This window comes from Danio rerio, chromosome 14, assembly GCF_049306965.1.
Source record: "Danio rerio strain Tuebingen ecotype United States chromosome 14, GRCz12tu, whole genome shotgun sequence".
Lineage (NCBI taxonomy): Eukaryota > Metazoa > Chordata > Actinopteri > Cypriniformes > Danionidae > Danio > Danio rerio.
This window is the reverse complement of record NC_133189.1, coordinates 37,454,883-37,464,543: the sequence shown is the minus strand read 5'-3', so window position 1 is coordinate 37,464,543 and position 9,661 is coordinate 37,454,883.

Below are 9,661 nucleotides of genomic sequence, written 5' to 3'. Positions count from 1 at the left end.
AAGAAAGGGTAACACTAAAACAACATAAGTCTACGTTTGCTCCACTGGTGGGGCATGTTGAGACAATGGAAAACTACATTATACAGCACTTACATTTTATTACAACAGTAATAAAACAATTATATTCATTAACAATTATTACCAGTAATAAAATAATTAAAAAATACCATGATAGTCATGAAACAGTGAAAAAGGTACCACGATATCAAACCATTGCTTTTGACAATCAACAGTGTTGGGACAGGGTCTGCAAATATACCAAAAAATTTACAATATACATAGGATTACATTTGTTGTGAGCAACACTGTGGCTCAGTGGTTAGCACTGTTACCTCACAGCAAGAAGTTCGCTGGTTCGAGTTCCAGTTGGGTCAGTTGGCATTTCTGTGTGAAGTTTGCATGTTCTCCCCGGGTTGGTGTGGATTTACCCCACAGTCCAAAGAGGTTGAGGTGAATTGAATAAGCTACATTTGCTGTAGTGTATGTGTGTAAATACGTGTGTATGGATGTTTCCCAATATTGGGTTGCAGCTGGAAGGACATCTGCTTTATAAAACATATGCTGGATAAGTTGGCGGTTCATTCAGCTGTCGCGACCCTTGATGAATAAAGGGACTAAGCTGAAGGGAAATTAATGAATACAATTGTTGTCTTCAATGGCAGGTATTGTTATCACATGATGTTGTCACAATGGGAAGCTGCAGAAATTCTATTTTTAAGCATAATTAGTATTTTACAGCAATGTTTAACTCTAATGTACTTATGAAACATTAAGTTAATTATGACAAATTAATGCACAGAAAAGCACTTTTCAATTTAACCCAACAACAGGGGATGTTGACACACTGTACAGGGTAGAGCTGCACGATGTAGGAAAAATTTAATATAGCAATATTTTTTTTATTTTGTTATACATATTGCGCTATGATTATAATTTTACCAGATGACTTAATATCTCTATTTGGAAAGAATTTATAATGTTAGATTGATTGGGATGATTCTATAGTGGGAGTGTATCTCCATAAAATCTAATTAACAATCTTTAAGATTTTTGGGTCCCCCACCACATTGTCGTTGTTGTCTGTGCTATTTGCAGTGCATTTCTGTGTTTGCATGTGTTGTGAGTATTTTAATGCATACCAATCTATAAATACAATCAAGAAAAAGATACAATTGAAATAAACAGTGTTTTATCTAACAGTCTTCAAGTACTATAACTAAGTGATTAAAATAATTCAATAAAATTGATTGTAGTTAAGGCCACAAATGGTCAGATTTCTTATACCTGAATGCTTTTAAAATAATTATAAAATCACAGGTAGTAAAAAAACACATGCAAATGATAAAGTATAATACAAACTCAACATTGTATATATCCTGTTATGTGACGATTGTGAATGATCACAATGCAATATTGATGCTGAAACAATATAATGTGCAGCCCTAGTACAGGGCTAGTTGGCACAATTGGAACCTACAGTTAGGGTGTTATACAACATTTGTATATTAACATTTAACTTGAAATCATATAACACTGTTTAACTAACTCTGTAATTATAAAACACCAAGATAATCATGAAATATTAGGAAAAGATAACAAACCAAACAAATAGCAAACCTAGGTTTTGGGCAAGAATAACGAAGTAGGAGGAATAAAGAAAAACAAATGTAGGTACATTCATTCATTTTCTTGTCGGCTTAGACCCTTTATTAATCACCACAGCGGAATGAACCGCCAACTTATCCAGCAAGTTTTTACACAGCGGATGCCCTTCCAGCCGCAACCCATCTCAGGGAAACATCCACACACACATTCACACACAGACTCATAAACTACGGACAATTTAGCCTACCCGGACTGTGGAGGAAACCGGAGCACCCGGATGAAACCCACGTGAACGCAGGGAGAACATGCAAACTCCACACAGAAACACCAGCTGAGCCGAGGCTCGAACCAGCGACCTTCTTGCTGTGAGGTGACAGCACTACCTACTGCGCCACTGCTTCGCACAAATGTAGGTACAGTGTACACAATATATTGTTTATATCAATATATTGTTTTATAACATAAAAACATATCAAATGACAACTTAATACTGTATTCGACTATTATAAAAAATATACTCATCATGGGAACTCAATAAATTCAGCATTTCAATAAGCTCAGTAACTTCTTTTATGCTCACTTGTTTACCAATATACCAAGAGGTCATACTTTATATTTTATTTAGTTTAAATATAAACTCCTTATATTAATCTTACTTAAAAGAGTATGATAACTAAACCGAGCTCTCATACTAAAGAATATGTTGGCTTTCTCTGAGATTTGATTGATGTTTATGACCCTTTAATTTGTCTTCTGCATGTTTACAGCTATGAATATTCTGCCATCTCCAAATGTTTTGACAACAGTGCTAATGCTTTATGTCAGCAATTCATTAGCGGCTATTAAAATAACTGAAGTTTAAAAACATGGTCATCATTCATTTTAGCATAATGCACTTGTTTGACAGTTAAGTGTCCTCGTTCAAACAGTTCATGTGTGTTATTGGTTTATGGATGCATAATTAATTGCATTGACATTTACTATATATTTTCTGAGCAGACCTTTTATATTAGCACAGCCGGGGTACATGTATCCCTCAAAGAAAACATTTCATATAAACTTTACATTTACGCTTAGTGTTAATACTTTTATCCCACTAGAAATCAGAGAGAGTGGAAAAAAGAGTCTCTCTAAATGATGTCCAATAAAGTCATAATTCTTTGTTTGTAATCCTGCCAGTTAAAAGGTCTTTGACACTTGAACAGTGTTGGGCTAAACCCCCTGCAGGATGCAAGGGAAGTCTGCCCTCATAAAACCTCTCCGCCGAGGCTTGTTCCCTCTGTGATTTACAGTCCAGCACAGACATTGACTATTGCTGATCAAACCAATCACTGTTCAGCTATTCTTTCAAAATCTTGTACATCATCCACAATAGTGTCAGGCAATCTTTAGGGTCAAACCTACATACTTGATCAAAACTAGTCTCATATACATGTATGATGGTTTGTTTTATTTTATGTTGACTAAATGTGAGCTCATATGGTTAACAATCCACAAAATGATGTGCAAATACTATAATATTTAAAAAGATGAATCAAAAGCGAGCAAAATGTATTATTTTTCTGTGCCATTAGAGAGATCAGATGTTCGAGTGCTACATTTGTGCAGCTGTCGCCAGATGTATACATTCCCATTGAATTGTATACTGAGCGCAAACCTACCATCTGCATGTGGTAAGTGTACAAAAAACAATCGAATCACACAATTTTAATTAAATTAAATGTACAATCATTAGTGTTTCTATAAATGTATCCGATACAAATGTTAATACAACAGGAATCAATTCTGCAGTATGAAATATTAGGAAAGGTCATGTAAAGCTTTTCCTTCTGGCAGCTGATGGGAAAGTCTGTGTGGAGACACGAGTAACGATAAAGGAGACGAAAAAACAACAATAGCAACAATGAGTAACAGACTGACCCTTTTGCTGAATCAATCCCATTGGCTCCAGTGTTTGAGCATGAGTGCCGCAAATAAGAATGAACCTGTTTGTCTTTCCTGGGATCAGTAAACATCCTCAACACAAACAGCAGTGTGAGAGAAAGAAAGTCACACCACCAGGGCAGCTGCACTCTCACTGTATGAGTCTTTTGATGTCTGTAGGGGTGAACTGATAATGAAGGCTCCTACGTCTTAATTCTTTTAATTGTCTTTGTTGTGGACAGGAATCAGACTTACTGTAACACATTTCATTTTTCCATTTTCCAAACCACTTAATCGAGGATCCACTTGGTATATGATTGTTGATTATTTTCTTTTATTTCATTTTATTTATCTATCCATTTCAACCACTTTTTACAATTGTTATTTATTTTCCATTGCCCATTGTACAGTCAGCTTGTTCTGGATATATGCCCATTCCTTCACATCTTTTATTTTGAGCATAGCCCATCATTTATCACAGTTGTATTGTATTTATTACAATTTATTTGATTATTTTTTATTGTTTTTGTTGTTCATTTATCCATCCATTTACCAAACCACGTTTTCTGGACAGATGGTATAATGACAGATTGTTTGTTTATTTTTTTCTCATTTAATTTAATACATTCATTCATATCAAACTTGTCTTTAACAGATTGCCAGTCCATTTATATTATATTATATTATATTATATTATATTATATTATATTATATTATATTATATTATATTATATTATATTATATTATATTATATTATATTATATTATTTAACCATACAACAATCACATAATAGCAACACTCATCAAGACAGCCACATGAATTAAAAGCTTAAAAACAAATAGCCCCAAACAAATTACTGCACATCATTATTAACAACTGCACCATTCACATTAAACAGTGATCCAATTTAATACAACAACTGCAACTGGGATAAATGACTTATAAACATGTTTACGGGCTCTGGGAATTTTAAACCTGCGTCCAGATGGTTACGTTTCAAAAGCTCAGTGAAGGAGGTGTGTAATATCTTTAAAATCCCATGAAGGAGTCAAATCAAATCTGCAGTGAATGTGGTTTGTAACCAGTTATCTTATTTGATTGATAATTTGCAACAATTTCTTCTTCTGTTTAAGTGTTGTGTTACCAAACCCTGAAATAATAATATTTGTGATAATACTCTCTATTAATGATCTTTATGTTTAAAGTCTTTGTACTAACATTAAACTTCTTAACTTGCGGAGGAGACTTGCCTTCTCATAAATAGCCTCAACATTATATATTATATTATATTATATTATATTATATTATATTATATTATATTATATTATATTATATTATATTATATTATATTATATTATATTATATTTAAAACAGTTATTCCTTTTTCCAAACAGCTAGTCTTGAGTGAAAGGCCGTTCATTTCATGTAATGTTATTCAAACGATGTGTCCTCAACAAATGACCAGCCCATAACAGATTTTATTTGAACACAGAGCATATTTTACCTTCAATCTTAAAGTGTGTGGACAACAAGAGTGTGCATAAGAGAAATGTCTTTGCTAGTTTATTTAATTATCATTAATCACTGTGTAAACTGACTATGACATTTCTCCTCCATCATTATGTAATTAATGCAAACCAATTTACATAATTACACTGTAACAACAAAGTATACTACAGTAATGTTCACTGTTACACCCTGCATCCTTCTCCTAGCGTGCACACTAACAGACCTGGTGCAGGTGCAGTGAATATTACAGCTCTGTTGCCAGGAGGACCAATGAAAGCACATTAACTCCACAGGCAGTTCCCCAATCTCATTCAGCACAGACCCTCCTCCTCCTCCTCCTCTTCGGCCAGACAGCCAGGCATCTGTTTCAGGCTACAACACACACACCCCCAGACCTCAACCTCTGTCTGGCATCCACATGCAGGCCCTAAATCAGTGCCTAGGGAGCACGCAGACACAGGCCACCCCCGCTACGACATTCGAGTGTCACTTTAACAATCTTCAACCATCAAATTGGCCAAATGTATTTCAAACACATGATGTGTCTTGTTGGGGTAGCCCTTTAGCATGATTTTTCATTGTTTTAATAGAATAAGTGGATATGGATATGAAGGTTTGGGGAGAGAGACTGGAGTTTATATTTGCTAAGTGTTGTTTAATCTAGAGATTTTCTGCATTTTTAAATAAAATTGTTTTTAATAACTGATTACTTTTGTCTTTGCTATGATGACAAGTACAAAAACATTTCAAGTTATTTTACACGATAATAGTATTTGGCTTAAAGTGCAATTTAAAGACTTAACTAGGTTATTAGGTTAACTAGGCAACTTAGGTTAATTAGGCAAGTCATTGAACAATTGGTTCTTTAGCCAATCGGGGGAAAAAAAACTTTTAAAACTGATTTTATTCCAGCCAAACTAAAACAAATAAAACTTTCTACAGAAGAAAAAAAGCTAAATGAAATACTGTGGAAAAATTCCTGACTCTGTTAAACTTCACCTAAGAGGTAAAAGTATTGCCTTCAACTTTATATATTTTAATGATTTATGGATTAAAATAAAATGTGAGTAAATGTTGACAAATAAGTATACAATATAACTGAAAAATATATATTACATGGGTTAAATATGCCTTGTAGTAAAGTAGCAAGCTAGTTTTATTTTTCTAATGTGCTATGAATTCATAAATCTGTGTTTGGTTTTTAAATAAAAAATGTGTTGTTGGTAATATGCATAAATTCATTGAAATGAATCATTTACAGAGAATCTGCTTCAATGGGGTATATAAACAGATTTCAGTCAGCCAGGGCCTTTGGTTAATTGTCACCCGATATAAATCGCAGCGTTTAAGATCTAATTCTTTGAAAAAAAAAAAGAAACAGCGACCTTCACTGCCAGGCACAGATCCGATATAAAATGGGTATCAGAACAAAGAAAAAGCACTGCATTAAATTCTATTTTCCCCAGCCATGTCTTTAAAATATTTTAAAAAGTTCATTTTACCCCAGTATTTTGGCGCTAGCCTGTTGCTAATGACGATGCCTGCGTTTAAACGCTTTAAAGCTTTAACAATCAAATGGATGCTTAAGTCTATTTAACTGATTAGGTTTATAATATGTTACAACATCGATGCTGTAAAAGGAAATAAAATACGGCACATAAAGCTCTCACCGGAAGTTTATCATTGGATGAAAAACAGCTGTGCATATAGTCCATTGGAATATTTAAATCAGTGAGTTAACTCAAGAACAGATGTATAGATTACTGTTATTTAACAATTTAAATGACAAAAATCATCTGATTTGAATCTGTGACATCCCTGAGAATGTGTTGATTTCTAAAAATGATTCAAAAATAACTTTTTATCCTGCTATATTTATGAAATGTAGTGGAGTCAAAAGTACAGTTATTTGTTTTGGTAGTAGTCAAGTAAAAGATAGCAAAAAACCTCTAATTTCTCAGTGAATATGGTTAATATTGGTGCAGGCTGCACGGTGGCGCAGTGGGTAGCACGTTCGCCTCAAAGCAAGAAGGTCGCTGGTTCGAGCCTCGGTTTCCTTCGAGTGCTCCGGTTTCCCCCACAAGTCCAAAGACATGCGGTACAGGTGAATTGGGTAAATTGTCTGTGGTGTATGTGTGTGAATAAGTGTGTGTGTGGATGTTTTCCAGTGATGGGTTGCGACTGGAAGGGCATATTAAAGGTAAGCCGAAAAGAAAATGAATTAATTATTTTATATTGGTGCATTTGAATAAAACTGATTTATTAAACAGATATATTTATTTAAAAAAAAAAAATTTAGTCACAGAAAAATGTTTAGAAATGGAAAGATAATACATATAAATTTATGCAAAATATTACAAAAACAAATCGCAAACTACAAAATTGTATATATTTTTGTTTCTCTTGATTTTTGCTTGTTTTGAAAATGTTATTTCATATTTTCCCTAACATATAAATTTAGGCTACTAATTTGAACAATTATTTTAAGTTCTTTTGTTAGATTAGCTCCAGATTTGGCTTCAGTAATGACAAAACTAATGCATACAAATATAATATTGTACATTTATTTAAATGAGAGATTTGTGGGGGGTGTACTCATATATGCGGAGCACTGTACAGTAGTTACACCTTAATAATTTAACCTTCATATGAAAATCTTGATGGATCCAGCTGCAAATGATTCCTCCAGGTCCTTGCTGCGCTATTGTATTAAGATGTGTTTTGTTTGATGCGAGGGACTCGTTAACCTACTGTATTTACACTTAGTGTTTCAAAGGGTATCTTATTTTCCACTTTCCTGTGGGGAGTATACAGGTTGGTAAATATATTTCAAATACATAAGGTGCTGAGCTAATGGAGCATGTTCTTTCATTGTTCTTCCAAGCTGATTAGACCTAAAAGGAAGTTAGATTACTAAATACATATGTTTTAAAGTCATAAATAATGTCCTTACTCATGCTCAACACATCTCACACGAGATCTAAAGTACTTTGCTCAGTGAGGCAAGTGTGCTGTGTTCACTTTTTAGTCCACTTCAATTTAAAGCGAAACGGCTAATTGCCCATCTGCCATTCCTCTATCTGGCTCTCCTTGAAGACATCACCTCTGGGGCTGTGTTTGCTTGTTTGTACCTGTCATGTGGGCCTGCTTGTCCACCCAGCATGCCACTTGGTAACATCTTATCAGTTCCTTAAAGATCAAAGACCCACGGTGATCTTTATCAGCCGATTTACCTCCCCTCCTTCTTCGCTCGGCCCCAAAACCGTGTAGACCATGCCTTTGAGCGCTTTAGTCTTTCCTCTTCTTATCAACAGTGAAGGGGTTTCATTCTTCGCAGGCCTTGGAACAAGAGAGAGAGACCAGACTAACCAGTGTCTGCACAGTTACATAGAAGAGGCCATTTGGTTGTTTGACAGGGGGGTTAATTCAACATAGTAAATTTAAGTGCATTATGTACGCTCTCAATCACAGTTTACACCTGGTATTAAGATGCATTCTTGTTAATCCGATCTCAAGTGGATGACACTAAATAAAGTTGTAAACAGTTTAAAATGTTTTGAGACCACATCCAGATTTAGTAAAAAAACTAACTTTGTTGCATTGCTTTCGTTGATGCTGATGTGGGCTGTCTTTTATTCCAGTTGACCTAATTCTTAAACTTAAATGCTAAATTTTCCTACTAAAATCTGAAATGCAGTTTGACAGTGACAAATGTTAAAAACATAATGGGTGTTTGGTGTAGTTTTGTAGTTCTAAGAGCAAAGGGGAAAGCTGCTGCTTTATATATAAGATTTTTTTGTTGTCTCCTTTCATCCTTGTATGTAAAAACGATACAAGCAGCCTATAGACAAAACAAAGGTTAAATCGAGTCAGTCAGTCTATTTCGAGGGGAATTATTTAATAATTTCCATTCAATCTGATTAAAGTTTTCTTCATTTAAAATTTCAGTTGATATTCCTTCATTCTTTTATGCATTTTTCCTGCATTTGTTTCATGCCAGGGAAAATTACAAGTTTATTTTGTGACATTAACTCTATGGCTCCTCGGCTATGGAACTCGCTTCCCCTTGATAAGTAGCAGTGATAGTCTTCACACTTTTAAATCCCGTCTAAAGACCCATCTTTTTAAGCAGGCTTTTCTTTAACAAATTTTTTTGTTATGTTTTTTATTATGTTATTTTATATTTGCTATTGTGTTTTAACTTGTTTGGTCAATGATTGTTTTTAGTAATGTTTAATTTGTTTTAGCATGTCTGTTGATGCTTATTGTAAGGCGACCTTGGGTGTCTTGAAAGGCGCCAATAAAATGAATTATTATTATTATTATTATTATTATTATTAACCGGGTAATGTCAATTAATATTGTTTTCTATAACCAAAAAAATGGAAATTTTACCATAATTTACATTATCTTGAATTGTTCCAATCAAATTTTTTTTTCTGTGCAACAATAAGATTTACTGAAGATTGTTGGAAACCTGTAACCACTGAGATAAACAGTAGAAAAAACTAATATAGAAGTCAATGGTTAAAGGTTTTCAGCATCATTCACTATATGGTCTTGTCGGAGAGAGCAAAAAAAACTCAATTTGGATGATGACAAGGATGAATGGCAAACTTTTAGG